General features: G+C 37.2%; 1 long non-coding RNA gene across 2 annotated transcripts in view; it reads right to left on the reverse strand.

Moving 5' to 3' along the window:
* Positions 1-6,361: 6,361 nt before the first annotated feature.
* The window catches only part of LOC106948810 (uncharacterized), a 44,634-nt gene continuing 34,821 nt past the window's right edge, over positions 6,362-16,174 (reverse strand). The window contains exons 3-5 of one of the 2 annotated variants that reach the window (XR_001425253.1): positions 12,233-12,330; positions 10,397-10,477; positions 6,362-6,768 (exon numbers count right to left, since the gene is read on the reverse strand). This is a non-coding gene — a long non-coding RNA (uncharacterized LOC106948810). Of the gene's footprint in view, positions 6,769-9,834; positions 10,055-10,396; positions 10,478-12,232; positions 12,331-16,174 lie in introns of those variants that run through there. The other variant, XR_001425254.1, reaches the window with a different exon arrangement.

Genomic DNA, 16,174 nt, shown 5'->3' on the forward strand with positions numbered 1-16,174 from the left:
TTTGCAAGGCTCTTCTTATCTAAAGGTTTTAACCTCACCAGACAGCCACGTGATGACTGCATAGTACTTGAGACATATTTTATTGTGACAAGAAAGTTTGCAGTGTTTCATTATCAGAAAATCTTATTGCACTCCTAAGTAATGAGTGTACCGTGCTGTTGCACATTGATTGATGTCTCCCACCCTCCCGGCTGCATTGCTGTACAGGCGTAAGGAGGGCGCGAGTCATTTGGCACCCAAAAATATATTACCTTGCCCGATTCAAATATCGGGGCAAACATTTTAGATCTCTTTCAGTGGAAATATCTTCTATGTTCGTTAGATTTCAAGTAACCATATTGACTTTATTTACATACAGGTCAATACCACATTTAATACTAAATCCATAAAACTTTGACATCAAAGCCTAAGCCCTGTTAACATAGCCTCATGCTGAACTGAATGACTCTATGGCTTTGGAGTTGTTTCATCATCTCATATCAGAAACCATTAATTTCCTTAGCCAATTTAACCAAAGATAAAACATGTCTAGATCAAGTTGAAACTGAACGCACCATAGCTTATCTCATATTTTATGTTAATTGCATTAAAGGGATTGAAGTTGGTTCAGATGGGTTATCAGAGAGCGATGATTCAAACATATTAGTGTGGGAGCCATTCCGCTATACATTCAGCCCTAATCACCAAACATACCATCTTGTGTTCATCTTATTATACCTTTTTGTTTACATTTTTATATCCCCCTATGTTCTTTTATCCATCTCATCAAAAATGTCATCCCATTGTTCCTTCTTCACAGTTTCTGTGTATGCATAACCAGCTTTACTTCTTGATCTGCTAAAGTAGGCTGTTCAAATAACATTTTACTACTCTTAGCATGACAATTTTTAGTCGTTGTGACATGACAAAACATTTTCAAATGTAATTGTTCTCAAGGTTGTTTCACCTTGTAATAATTCCAGGACTCCCAAGATAACTGGTTGGAAATATTCTGAGTTTGGGTTTTTGTTAACCGGGTTGCAATTTTCTTTTAAAAAATGTATGTCTGACCTATTAATAAAGGCGTGGTGTTATGTATTTTTTAGATATTATGTCATTTGTGCTACGGAATGGTATTAAGTATGATGCCATTTCGTAGCAAATTGCCATAGCATTTAAGTTATCAAGTCCACCAGACCTCCTGCAGTTTGTGTGCTTATGCTGACATAGTGTATATGGGTATAATGTTGCGGAGAAGGGAAAACCAAGTAATGTGTGTCATAGCTTCAGCAAACTAGCATACTAAGTCAACATAGCAAAATTAAAGAGTGGAACTATAGTGAACTGTAAAAACAAATGTGCTAATAGAAGATGCTAGAAGACAGGAAACAGGAAACAGTACAAGAAGATTTCATATAATCTTCTACATTCTGAACAAATCACTGTCTACAAAAGTCTATATGCAAAAAAAAAAAAAAGAAACATTTTCCATCACTCTAAATTACAGATGTGACAGTTTGTGTAGCTGTTAGACAGTGTGTTGGTTTTACAAAAATATCCACTAAAGGTCAAGGTGCCCACAAGCCGTAAAGACAGGCTTAGGAGGAGAAGGTGTTTAAACTCCACTCACGTTGCTCTGTAGCATTCAGGAAAAGGCTGCACACAATATGGTTGTCTCAGAAGATGATTTCCAATTTTCATCAGCCAAGTATTAAATCACTGCGCTGCCAATATTGCGTGCCAAGTTGGAGTGACAGTGAAACACTACAGCTAAATCTTCTGTTTGTAGTACATGAAATGAAGCAGTCACCTTCCAGTATATCTTAATCACAGAGATTAATTTGGTAGTCGATACTGGAGAAGAGCGCAGTGTGGGGGAAAACAAGCATCAAAGTAAAAGGTCTTGAAAGAATTTTTATGCATGAGTTTTGCAGATCACGTTTCGTGAAAAGTAATGTAGAGAGTGTTGTGCCGTTTAAACTCAGCAGTGGAAAAGGGAAGTAAACAAAGGCCTTGAGTCCTTTTCGAATATTGTGAATGTAGATGAAAAGGAAGGAACTGTATGTGTATTTAGTCGAGGATTAAGATTTTATAAACAGATGCAGCGAAGTCGAAAAAAAAAAAAGTAATTAAACAGCTGAAATAACCTGCAGCACGACAGTTTATTATAGCAAGGACAGAAACAGCATGTACTGTACAACATTGTAGATGACAGGAGGGAGACAGAGGCAGGAGGATGGGAAGGGGAAAGGAGAGACTCTGTTAGCAACCTTCTGTTAAGATTTGGCAATGGACAATCCGCTTCATCCACTCCTGTCTCGTTACTGTGACACTCCAGCCCATTAAATAGAATAGATTATTGATTTTGCTCTCTTCGCCCGGTCTGAGATTTTCCGCCAGACTCTCTGTGCTGTAAGAGAAGTGCTGAAGAAAAGCACAAGTCATTATGTGTACTGCCACACAATGATACATCACTTAACCAAATGGGGAGGGCTCCATGAAAAAAAAAAAAACCTCGTCACTGCAGCTGCACTGTTCTCTGGAGGCTGTCGGTTGTCATGGTGCTAATGTAGAAATTAAGTTTAAACTTCTCATGAGGCATAATGATTGAAATGAGACTGTGGTCACTGCAAAATGCCCGGGCTGTTTTTTGTATCGATCTTGTGTCAGGAAAGACAAGGTGAGCCTGTTTGATAATCAACAAAAGTGGTGCTGAGGAAAAACTCCCTGTTCATCATCAGACTTGGGTATTGACTGATGACATCACATCCCCAGGTGCCCATCACAGGACCATTCACCTGGCTCCGCTCTCCTCAAGAATTGATTTATTCTTCATATTCAGCTTCTTGTTCTTGTCACCTAATATTTTGTTGCAATCTCTCTTGTACCCTGGACCAATAAAGGTTCAACTGCTGCAATACCCGGTGGAATTGCCATTATATTGTGTTAATGTGCTAGATGTGTTATTTTCCAGTTAGGTTAAACTGCATTGACTGCAAGATCTTATTGAAGTATTTTAATCAAGTTACTTCACCCTTAACTACATTACTATGTAACATTTTCACTCAATGTCCAACAAATTTGTGTACTTACTAAACAAAAGTTCTTTAGAAAGCTATAATGACTTCACCTATTATACTACAGAGTTGCAAACAGAAAACAGTTGATTTTCTGCCCAGATGACCCTTACCTGTGAACATCTGGCCAGAAAAATCAGGCCCTCTTAACTCTGCTCCTAATATAACTAATTACTGATTGACCTTCACTGTTGCCAAACTCCTCAAGAGGAAAAGTATGTAATGGTTGTCTGAATAGTTACTAAACGTTGCTTAATGACATCATCTGATTAGCATAAATGGCCAGCTAAATTCCCATGCCCATAAATGTAATAAATGCTGTAGGAAAAAGGAATAATGTTTTGAACCAGACAAAGGGTGAATAAGAAGTCTCTAGTCATAGGTTTGGAACAACGAGGGAGCTGCTTTCTGCTCACTTCTTTAGGTTACCGTTCCAACCCTTGATTCAGGTTCGGACTTAGCAAAATGAACCCAGAAAAAATTATTTGTTAAGTCTCTCTAACTTAGTTTAGAAAGTCAGAGAGGAATCAGTGAGTGCTGGAGGTTTCACACACGTGAGGGTCATCTGCAGGTTGGAAGTAAGAGTAAGATAACAGGTTCCTTTGGCCTAAATATGTTAGCTTGATGTTAAACCAGACTTGAGAATGACATCAGTCCCAGTCTTGAAGAACTTTCTAAATGGCATGTCAGTAGAGAATGAACAATTTTTTGACATATTAAGGACTTGTGCGTTATAATACAAATACCAAATGTAAAAACCAGTGAATCGATACAGTCCTCTCAAGTCATTTTATCACAATTTCCTCTGACTTTTCTTCCATGCATTTGTTTCACGTTACGGCTGAACCTTCTTGACCTGATTTTTGTTCATTAGTTTTTTTTTTCCTTTAGAATCCTTCAGCACCGTGTCGATGGACTCCTTTCCCTTCACTGACTTGTCTGATAGGATTTAGTCTCTTCTTTGGCGATGTAATCTTGGTTTCTCAGCAACTGTGATTCTGACTCGTCTCCTGATGATATAGCACATCCTTCTAATCTCAATGGTCATATGCCATCAAGGTGATTCTATTGCCTCTGTACAACGCATGCGCTGAATTAATGGGATTGAGGTGCTCAGTCAACTTTAAAAATTTGTTTTTGCCCTTCACTCTTCAGTGGCAAAAGATTCCCAATTTTGATCAATAAAAATGTGTAAATAATCTTCTGAGCAGCTTTGTTTAGTATCTTTTTTTTCACACTTGGTTTGTGTATGCATTAAGTTGGCAGGAGCAGAAGTAGAAAAAAATGAAGTGTGGAGAATACGACAGAAAAAGAGAACATAGAGGGAGAATCATTATGCAAGCCACAATCTTTCTGACCACAAGCAATTTCCTCAGCACTGTATGGCATGCATTGCAAAGTGTAAGGAGATAGATTTTTTATGGCAGGATTTCACTTTTTCTCCTCTGTTCCACTGCCACTTCCTGGGGTTACAAACGAGCCTGACTCATTTTTTACGGTGCAAATCCCCAAAGGAAAGCCTGTGGTCTGCCTCTGGCTTATAGTGAAATGCCACCAGTAGTGAGTGCTACAGCCTCACATTCGGCTTCCAGGCATTACAGCTACAAAGCCCAACAAAGCATCCTGGAGGCTTGGGATTGAGAAAATAATGTTAGCTGCTCCCACACTCCACCACTCCCAGCAAAACCAGCAGGTCACATTTATCGGTACTATGGGAATGGTGTTTGCATATCAGCTCTAAATGTTCCCAAGGCGAAAAGATGCGGAAATAATGTGAGAAAATAAGCATCTTGGCATACTTTAAATAATAATAATAAAAAACTAGCTAAAAATAAATATTGTAGAATCACCTTTTTCCTGATTTATCTTGACATTTCAGGAAAAGTGATCACTGGGTGTATTCATTTAAACAAAACTCATCAGGATGCTGTCTTTAGTTTTTCAGGCATTTACCCCTTTGGAAGCCAAAATGTGAGTTTTTCTTGTTGATTAAATGTCACAGTAGTAATGAAATACTATTATGTTCATTCATATTTGGGTAAAAAGTGAGAGAAACCATAATAAGCAATCCTGGATTCAGTTAAATGGTAATTGTGTTGAGATATACTCTAATTCAGTATTAATGCAATCAGCAACATTCAGAATGCCTGATGGCTTACTTAATGGAAGACCCAGTGCAATCATTCTTTTAATAGTGGATAAATAATTTCAGCATATATTTCATTGTTTTTGTTTTGAATGTGCATTTCAATGAACTATCTGCTTAATGTACTGAGAGTCCAAGAAAGCATGATTAAAGGATTAAACACAACATAAGATATAGTACAGCACCTTCAAAAAGTATTAATCAATCCATCCATTCCTATATTGTATCATTCACAAAAGTGGTGAATCTAAAACTAAAAAGTGTAGTGGTTCTTAACACTTAATCCTAATTGGGTTTAGTTTGCACTTTGAATAGACCAATATAACATATGAATATGCGTTAATCTAAACTAATGCATGATAGCATCAGATGAATGTTTGTGGTCTTAGTTCTGTGTTTATCTCTAATGACCTTCCCATCAACTCTGTGGAGATTCCCTGTCCCTATACTGAACAGAAGCATGATGCTCCCATCACCATATTTTGTGAGCTAGTCATTAAATCCTCTGCTATATATTTTCTGTATTGTTAACAATCCCAAATGGGATTTCTTGCAGTTCTCTTTTGACTAATATGTTGTTGCCCAACATATTCTCCAAACTATACGACATTTAAAAGCAGCTGCATTTATCTGTGTGGGAATAAATTACAGACTGTATTTATCAATTAGTTGACTTTTGAAAGTACTTTGCCACACTGTATTTTATTGTGGGAGTGTCAGAGAAAATGTACAGCACACTTTTCAGATTTGCATTTGTGAAAGATTTTTAAATTTGCCCTACGACTTTGCAACAACGGACAACTTTATGTTGGTCAATCACATGAAAGCCAAAATAAAGAAAATTAAAGCTGATGGTTTTAGAGAAAAAATATAAAAAATATCCAAAGGGTCTGAACACTTTTGGAAGGCACTGATAAAAACTCCCAACATGTCTGTTTTGACTTATTAATTAGATAGTTGCTCAAGCAGGTTTGTACCTTTTATAATATGCATATTGCAACAGTGTTTGCTGCCTCCTGACAAGTTGACAAATGCTGGGGAGACACACTGATCTAATGAAGTGTTTTCTACCTAATTATTGCTGAGAGTCGAGAATTACTTTAAAGGCTCCTCTTGATCATTTGTCATGCATTTGATGTCCTTTACAAGGCTCCACACATTGTAACAAGGATTTTATTAGTAAATGTCATGCAGGTTTGAGAAATTACTTTTTAAACATTAACTATTCATTCTGCATAAAATCAAGTCTTGATTTCTGCCCTGAAGAGTCGGGGAAGGTCTTCTAACAGCGGCATTGATCATTCATGAAGCTGTATTTTTTGATAAAAGGGCCCCTTTGAATAACCATATGAGAGTGTGTAATGGCCTGAAAGCAAAGTATGCTGTCTTTTTCATTTGCTTGCAGAGTGCCACTTCGGAGAGGTAGAGTGGAAATGAACAAGTGCGCGCTTTGGGCAGGTCAAATAGTTTGAGGTGATGAATGACTGCAACAGTTTAATTAATGAAGAATACAGAAACTGGAAGAGACCAGACGCAGATGTCACTTCTGACTGAAGACTCCCACATCTATGAAAGAAAAACAACAACATTTCAATGGGAAACCAGCTGCAATAATTTGCAAAAAGATTCCCTTTGGAATTAAAAAATCTGTTTATGTAAAAAAATTGCTTCCTTTTAGATAGAGTTTAATATAAAAGGAATACAACTGATGTACAGTGAGTTTATCACTATTGCTCATTTTCAACTCTTGTCTTTGATCACAGTGAAAACTTATGTGGTCATGGCAACAAAACCCACAGTTAAGAATAACTGTAGCTAAATCTATGACGTGACAAAAAAAAAGTGTTTTGCATATGGAAAACAAATCCACATGTGAATAGCATATGTTCACATACTTATATGTCTGGAAAAAAAAAAAGGAAATCATTTCCACACTTTACCAAGTTATATCATGTTCAGCTAGAATTCTATCCCGACAAACATCTCAGGACAATAAAAGCATTCATATTATATATTTTTGACTGACCTGAAAATCTAATAGTAATTTAAGAAGTCTTAAACTTGTAAAGAAACAAAAATATAGAGATAATTTCAAATAGCAATACTCCTATGAGTAACCATTCATTCCCATTCTACATACCTAATGTTTCGGCTAAATCCATTCCTGAAGAAAACCCCTCTTCCATGACCATTTTGAGGTCACTGTTGCCCATTTGGTGAATATGTCTGACCTTTGCCAGATGCCCAAATCACTCCAGTGGCATCGGGGAAACAAGTGTTTATTGCTTTCATTTAATAATGGCTCTAAGACAAGGCACAGCTCATTTGTGGCAGTAAAAAAGAAGCTAATTAATGGCTTTTTGCAATAATAATATGACCGTTTACAGAAAAATGACAAGCAAGAACTCAAGAGACAATCCTATGCAATTAAGAGAACCAATTTTACCGGTAAATCTTTACTGTCTCTTTCATTGTCTCTGCTCCCTGCAAGCCATATATCACTTCACTTAAATAAGAATAATTGGCTCAGGCAACAGGATATTTTTTTTTTCATTTATTTAACCAGGCCAGTAATTAGGAACAGCAATTTTAATAACAATAGTTGCCTGGAAAACAGTTGACTCCTAAATGAGGTAAGAGATTAAATATATACTTTTAAAACCTACAAGCTCAGGTTGAAACCAATTCAGCCCAAGAATTAAGGCATGACAGAAGGGTGTCCAATGTGTCTTTCATTAGGACTAGGTGATCCTCCCCGCTGAAAGGAAACAAAAATAATTGTTCTGTTATAAGGTCTTAAAACGTTCCTGAAATAGCAATACCTATATAGCAAAGTAGCAAAGTATTTTATAACCCTTTTTAAAACAGGGCAGTTGAAGATTTTCTACGACAACCACAACTATCATTCATTATGAACAACTGCCATAGGTTTAAGAGGGTAAACTTCACTTTTGCATTTACACTAGTTAAAGCTACCATGTTTATATTTAATTGCAATGCAACATATACAAACAGCTATCGGGTTTACCCATCTCTGCTGCAATGATTGAGAACTCGTGACTGAATGACATATTTTGTCAAATTCTAATGTATATTATTAAGCAACACTTCTTACAAAGTAAATATTGTATAATTTAACCATTACTGTGAAAAAGACTAGAGGTTTGCCTGTCTGTGTATTAAAATCTGCTCTACACCATAATTAGCTGCGCCACCTGCTAATCACAAGTGACATCAGCCAATTAAAACCTCAATATTCTGAGACTTTCCATAGTGGCAGCACAGGAATGGAGCACATGACAACTGACATTAGTTGTGCTTAAGTTGTTTAAGCTACTCAGTGAAGCTTTGTGTGTGCATGCAGCTAACAACAACATCTATCTGGTGTGGACGTAAGCAGAGCTTGAGCTATTAAGAGACAAGTAAAGCTTCTTCTTTAACCAGATGGCTGGAACACTCCAATAATAATAAGCTTTAGTTCAGTTACTCAACATTTGTAAACTCATATGCTTGCTTTTTATTTAAAAAAATACCAATGGGTAATATTATCCTAAAAATAGTTAATTTTGATGTGGATGTCATTTTAGAATAGATGCTGATTGTAAATTGGACTATGCATTGTGATTGTCTTTGAGTATGTCCTGTGTTTGACTACAGTCAAGAAAATGGTGACTTTCCTATTTCATTGAATGACAGCTGGGATATTTTCAGCCATTGTGTTTATCAAGTAGAGGAAGAGGCAATAAAAAATAGTAATCAGGCAAAAGCTGTTTGTTTTCTTGAGCTGCAACTAAAATACATTTTAAAGGTGATTTTTTTTATTTTGACTGTAAATTACTTCAATCTCCTGTGATGGACTGGCGACCTGTCCAGGGTGTACCCTGCATCTCGCCCGTTGTCAGCTGAAGATGGGTACCGGCACCCCTCTCGACCCTAGGGTGATAGAAAATGGATGGAGCAATGGATGGATGGATTATTCTACCTCCCCATATGCCTCAAAAGGTACAATACTACTGACCAGTAATGGTTTTTGTGGATATTTGAAACATAGTACAAAACATTTGGAGTATGTGTAAGGCTGTTCCTGGTTTTGAATATTCTTTTTCAAATTGGTGCTGCTTTGAAAAGCAGTTCCTATAAACAACACACGACAGTGCTAAACCACAAAACATGTCAAAGCATCAGAATCTCTGTCTAAACTTTATCGTGACCTTTATGACATACTGTGATGTTTCACAGTCAAATGTCAAGTGACCAGAAAAGAAGACCTCAAACCCTAAGACCGCAGCTCGGAAAATATCAGACTGCTTCATGTTGGAGGCAAGTTTAAGCCTCTAGCAAAGGACATAAATGTTCCTATAATGGGACCTTATGTTACTGTTTGCCTTTAAAAAGACTGAAACACGCAATGGAACTGACAGTATTTGCAGTTAGGCAAAAAGTCTATTTACTCCTTGATTTGCATGCCAACCATAGTCTCATCAACAAAATATTTAAATCGTCATTTCTATACATAGACAAAAAGACAAAAATCAGTCAATAATTTACTCCAGAAACCTGAAGAAGTTTTCTTTTAAACTTCTCGTCTAAGAAAGCAAGAAGTTTAACACTATGGCTGTTCTCTACCAGCAGTTTACATAGAGTCTGAATAGGAAGAGATGAATCAGATCAAAGAAAAGACAATGAATGTGAGTTTAGTAGTGTTGATAACATTTTTGAGGATCCAAAAATTGTGATTTAATGGCAGTGAATACCTAGGCAAAGAGGGCAAGTGCTGACAGACACGTGTTTATATCCAGGTGAGTACGAATAGAGCTTTTGTGAATTCTGCAGATTAATCAGGCATGTCATGCTGTTGTGGAGAAAAGTGAAGAATGCCTTGTAGCGGTTCAGGGTCAACAGCTAGGGATATCCGTTTTGAGATACTTTTACATAGGTGTTGATTGGCTAAGAAAACAATGACAAACTGAGAATATTCTCTTGTGAAACTATAGTTGTTTGATCTTTCCTTATAGATAATTGTATCCAATAATTGAGAACAGTCTCCCACCCCTCGCCCCGAGTTGTTTAGAATAAATCAATTCAACTAAAATGGCACATCTGACTGTTGGCCTTTAAACTCGAGACTGCCAGATGGCATCATAAGGAAACGAACGCCAAAAAACATCACAGAAACCCCCTTCAAAACACTCACATTATCTCTGAATCCTTGAAGCACCGAGAACACTGAGTTGATGAACTGATGAGCTGCAGCTGGTAGCAGGCTTTTCTTCGTCTGGTAAGTAAAAAGATAAGGTGAATACATAAACGCCATAGACGGAACCACTCGGGATCAGATAAACAAGTGCTAACAAAGGCTTCTTTCTCGGATTCCTGAGCTCAGAATTAGAGACGTAGAGCTAACAAAAGAGGTGAATATGTCCTATTAGGACACTGTGTAGTTATTTGGTAAGATGTCTTGACAGGTCTAACTGGTTATAAGCCCCAATGTTGTGCGAGAAGTCATTGGAGGGAGTACACTTCTCAAGGGATTGGTAATGACTTGACCAAAAAAAAAAAAAGAAAAACATGATCCCAAAGAGACAGATGCCTACAATAACCTATTTTGCCTTCTGCCTCAAAGATTAAATCATGGATAAGTGAAAGAAAATGAGGAACATATAACTAAAGATTGTAAAACTCAAATGTATTTTTACGTACCCATTTTCATCTCGGATGTATTGGGTAGGGTTTGGGCTTCCTGCTGTGTTGAAGCCTTACACATGCTGCACACATGCTGAGAGTTAAAGCCTTCCTGCCCTAACTGTGTTACTGCCCCAAATACTTGCATTTTAGGTTGTGGAGCTGCAGTGATTGATATTAGATCTGTTGTGTTATTCATAAGAATATCTAAACAAACTGTGTAGGTGTATGAAAAACTTCCCTGTCCTCCTCGTTTGTGCATACAGATCAGCACATACTTCTTTGAATGCATTCAGTGTGTTTGTACGATGCTAAACTTGTTTGATGATCTAAAAGATAAAAAGGATTAAATCAGGAAGAGGCAAATACTGGTGCGCCACACACCATTTTTAAAATCATCTAGCCTGACTGTAGAAAACTCTGTATGCTTTCTTGCAGACAACAGTTGTGGTGGAATTTCATAGTAACCCTTGTGAAATGTCTGTCAGGCTGATAAAATGCATTTCTGGATGTCACTGTGCTCTTAAAAGTTTACTTTTTACTTATAAATCCATGAGTTACACTCTTAAATCCACAAATGCCATCATGTTCAAAATCAACCCAGACTGACAGTTCAACTCCTGATTATAGACAGTATAAAGCTAAATATTTAATGCTAGGAGCATTTACTCCGAACATGCACGTCTGGCTTCAACACAACTTCCATAAGTATCAGCCATATTGATGGCAGATGCTCCCTAGAGCAAATGCAGAATGTTGCTCTGGCAGTTGGTTTAAATTCCCTCTCATCACATCTTCCCCCCCTCCTGCCTGCCTCCTCATTGTCAGGCACGTCACATTTGAAACAATCCTCAGGCAATAATTGCCATAAACAAAAAAAAAAAAAAAAAAAAATTTTTTATTTTGTGGGAAAAGCAGTCCAAATGAATTCACGCTACCATGGGGAGTGAGGGGAATGACGGCAGTGAATGAAACTTTGATATTCATACAAAAGAATGAAATCAATTTGAACGAAAAACATATCTCTCTTTTCTCTGCCTCTGTTTAGCTTCTTTGATGTTTTTCAGGGAGAAAAAAAACAACAACATGGCTCTGACGCTTTTGGGGATACAAGCAGCACACCCTGTTGATAATTATAGATTAGTTTTGCACAGACATTATCAGCATCAGTGTAAGCAGTTTCTTAATTATGTATGGAGAGATAAAAACGGTGAACTGAAACTATGAGGAACGCAAACACAAACACACACAAACATAAATACACATAAACATGCTCATTTACAAAAGCAGGTAGACATTTTAATCCTTTATTTCATTAGGCTGTCATAAATGAAATGCATTTTATTACCAGAAGTATTGGGTCATCCATCCAAATCCATCTTTTTGGGGATAGCTTCGGGAAGGCTCCATCCCGTTCCAACATGACTTTGCGCAAGTGTACAAAGTCTGGAGTCACACAAATGAACAAATTAGTGTGGGGGAGCTTGACTGGCCTGCAAGTTACAAACTCAACCCAAGAGAAGACTTTTAAGATGATTTAGAGCAAAGACTGTGAATCAGGGCTTTTCATCCAACATATCTGACCTTACAAATGTGCTCCTGGAAGAATGGTCAAAAATGACCATAACCACACTCCTGAACCTTGTAGAAAGGCTTGGCAGAACAGTTGTAGTCAATGTAACAATTAATTTGGAATGGTATGCCACTCAATTTTACAAGTATATGAAGGCAGATGTGCAAGTACTTTTGGCAATATACTTGATATGGGAAGTGCAGGAATAAATTTACAGTTCTTTTTACCCTGAACCTAGAAACACAAATCTATATATCAGATTATATTGTGATCACATTGTATTTTTTCATGTAATTTTGATATTTTAAAATAGTAATTTAGTGGACCTATAATTTCTGTGGTATCTGGGAGGAGGGGGCCTTTCCCCTCCTGTGCAACTACATGCATTTTAATGGGATTTTATGTGATAGACCAACACAAAGTAGAGCATTGGACATCACACTGAACATACCATCTGTAAAGTGAAACACAGTAGTGGCAACATCTTGTGGTAATAAATTTGAATTTGGCACACTACTCATTACATTACTGTAAGGAAGTTTTGCACTACTTTGTGCTGGATTGTCACTTTAAATCCTCAAGTTTGTAGCTGTAACAACAAAATGGCCAAGTGCAAGTGGAATGGATAAATTGCAGAGCACAGATTACCCAACTAACAAATGCAAAAGAAAAAAAAATGTATGATCTCCAACAACATTTTTTTTTGTTAACTTTCACCACCTTTTTAAAAAGATATTACATAATATATAATTACTTTTCATTTCAGCTTTATTTATTAAAAGCTAAAGCAGATAATCAAATAAATTTGAACAACGCACAGACGTAAAACTTTACGTGAAAATGTGAGTAATGTGCTAATAAATATCCAGAGTGGGAGCCAGGAGAGTTCTTTAGAATAAAGGAGAAATTGCATTGTTTTTTCTGACATTTATTTCCCTCACTGCTGTACCGCAAGTCTCATTTGATGATGCCATGGGGTTTGTTGGTTTCTACAGTAGTGATGTTGGGTCCATTAGAAAAGACTTTCACTTTACTTGTTGAGGGAAAAAAAAACTGGCTTGTCAAATCCACAGTTGTGAATTGCTGGGTGTTTCAGGAGCAAGCCTCTGAGGGTGGCTTTAAAGTGCACTTTATCACCATGGGGAGTCAGAGAAAATCACTTAGGGGGACGAGTGCTTTTCCTCTTTTTGAGGAAGACTAGTGGACAGAAGAAGTGGAGGAGAAACATTAGATTCCATGACACTCCACTCACTTGTCAGGTCACAGAGACACAGTTCCATTTTGTTGTGTATTACACCTTTGTCCCCATGGTGACAAGTATTAGGATGGATAAAGCAACTATGGGAGCTGAGAGCACAAAGGTATTATTGTCTCATTGAGTTTGTGCAGCCTTGAAAATCCTGGAATTCTGGGCCACTCAGTTTTTTTATGTCCATAAAATGCATTTACCACACTGACAATTGGAACAGACTTGCGGAGCTGTATGAAAAAAAACAAACAAACAAAAAAAAAAACTGTGCCATATTGGCCAAATTTCCAAAGGCTCCCAGGCGATAGCACCTCATTTGGTGGCATCATTAGACTAAGCCCTCACAGATCCCTTGGAGGCAAAAGACACACGGCTGCTGGACCAGTCCCAGGGTCAAAGCACTGCTGAGGGAGCATCTGACTGCAAGACACTGATGAATGTCAGGAGACTGAAGCCCACCAACCATCTGGCAGGCTAAAGACACTGTTGGCGGAATACTATCAATCTGTGTCAGGGTTAGAGATGTGGCAAATGACAGTAGTCGACTTATGATATATATATATATATATATGGTCGTGGTCTGTGCAAGTATTACGATAATTGAAAGAGGTCTTTCCTATAAGGTTGAGACCCAGCTAATTGTAGAGGGAAGATATTAAAAGAACAAATAACTACAAAAGGAAGAACACAGATCATCTAAAACCACAATGCATAAATCCATTCATGTAAATGATTTTACTTGCTATTATATTCAGGGCAGGTACAGAATCACCTATTCAGGAACCAGTGAGTAGCAAACTGTTTTTCACTATTGTCAAGTTTAGCTCACTAATAACTGTTTAGCATTTTCAATTAACAGCTGTCTAGGCAAGGATTCACGACTATTTATGACCTACGCTTCACATAAACCGACGAGTTCAAACTTGTATTATGTTCAGAGTTTAACTCTCCCACATTCCCAGGAGGAACTGAGTGGATCCCATATGTGCTTTTTGTTCCGTGCGTGAGTGGACCCCTCTCCTTCATCCGCCGTCCCCGAGGGATCAGATTGACCCCATGTATCCTCCCCCCCGCGCTCTGTCCTAAATGGGTCAGACTAACACCACAAGCGCTTTTTACAGGTTTTTTTTGGGAATTGATGGCCTGACGGGTCATCCCATCTATTACCCATCGTCCGACTGTGACATCTGCCATGATCTTCCCAAGCGTCAACCTAGAACTGCGTGAAGGATTAATTTCATATATTTAATAGGGACGATGCACACAAACATGCAACAGAACAAGTCTGTAACAGATGCGCTGCACCAAAAATATATACCTACAGCTAATGATCAGATTAGAGTAAAGCAGAATCTCTCCATAAATTCAGAGTTGAAAATTCTGAAAAATTTCCAGATCCTTGTATATTTGATGAATGTACAAAAAATGTTTTGCCTCCAAATGTATAAAAAAAAAACTAATAGAAATTTTTGTCACAACCAGTATTTTATAGATTTGATTTATGCTCAAGTTGTAATAAGAGATCAAATATTGCATTTTAATTTTTTTTATTTTTTTTTATAGTGATCAGGTTTTATTCATTTTAAGATATTCAGATGCCACCTTAATTACACTTTAATCAACTGAAGTTGAAGGCAGATGCGAGAAGTTTAAAAAATATATAACATTTCTATAAACAGAATTGGAACTATGGCTGAAATTTTCTGAAATGAACATCATTAGTTTAGGGGAAAAAAAAAAATTTTTTATTCAATGAAAATTAAATGTAAGCCTACATTTTGTTGTCTATAGGGGACTGATTAGTTTGTAGTTGCGACATAAATTCTGAGGCATTTCTGTTACCTTTATCTTCAATACGAGACTGTAAAACTCCCCACAAGTATATAATGCCTGGTTTTGTAAAGAAGCATATGCTCCTTTTACACTGATGCTGAAGCTCTGTCATTGTTCTGCTGGATCATTTTGTGCCAAATAGAGAGCCGACTTGGAAAGCAGAGAGGAAGACATTAGCCTCTCAGCATGGATGAGAGGACTGAGGAGGAGAACGAAGGATAAAAGAAACGGTTTTCTGCCATGTATCTTTGTGTTGTGAAACGTCTTCACAAATCATGATATTGTTTTCAAGAATGTTGCGGATGAATGAGCACACAGTGATGTGTGGCAGTCACATCAGTTATGTCAAACATAGTAAATTCCACCAAGTGGCTTCGCTGCTCCTTTATTATGACGGGAACAGTCTGCTTATCTTGTAAACATTTAATGCGTATATTACGCAATTTAAACAAATGGGGGAGAGGTAGAGAATTTAGTATTGGGTCATGTCTCATTGTTATGAAAAGATTTGTAAAAATAACAACTTGAATTTTCATAACTTATTTGTAAAGGGGAAAAAAATCACAATATTCAAACTTTCATTATTCAGAAGGTTAATTGTCAAAATCAAGTATAGAATAGTTAGATTCATATAA

This window comes from Poecilia latipinna, unplaced genomic scaffold (genome assembly GCF_001443285.1).
Source record: "Poecilia latipinna isolate Pla-1442-1.1 unplaced genomic scaffold, P_latipinna-1.0 Scaffold308, whole genome shotgun sequence".
In the NCBI taxonomy this organism is placed as follows: Eukaryota; Metazoa; Chordata; class Actinopteri; order Cyprinodontiformes; family Poeciliidae; genus Poecilia; species Poecilia latipinna.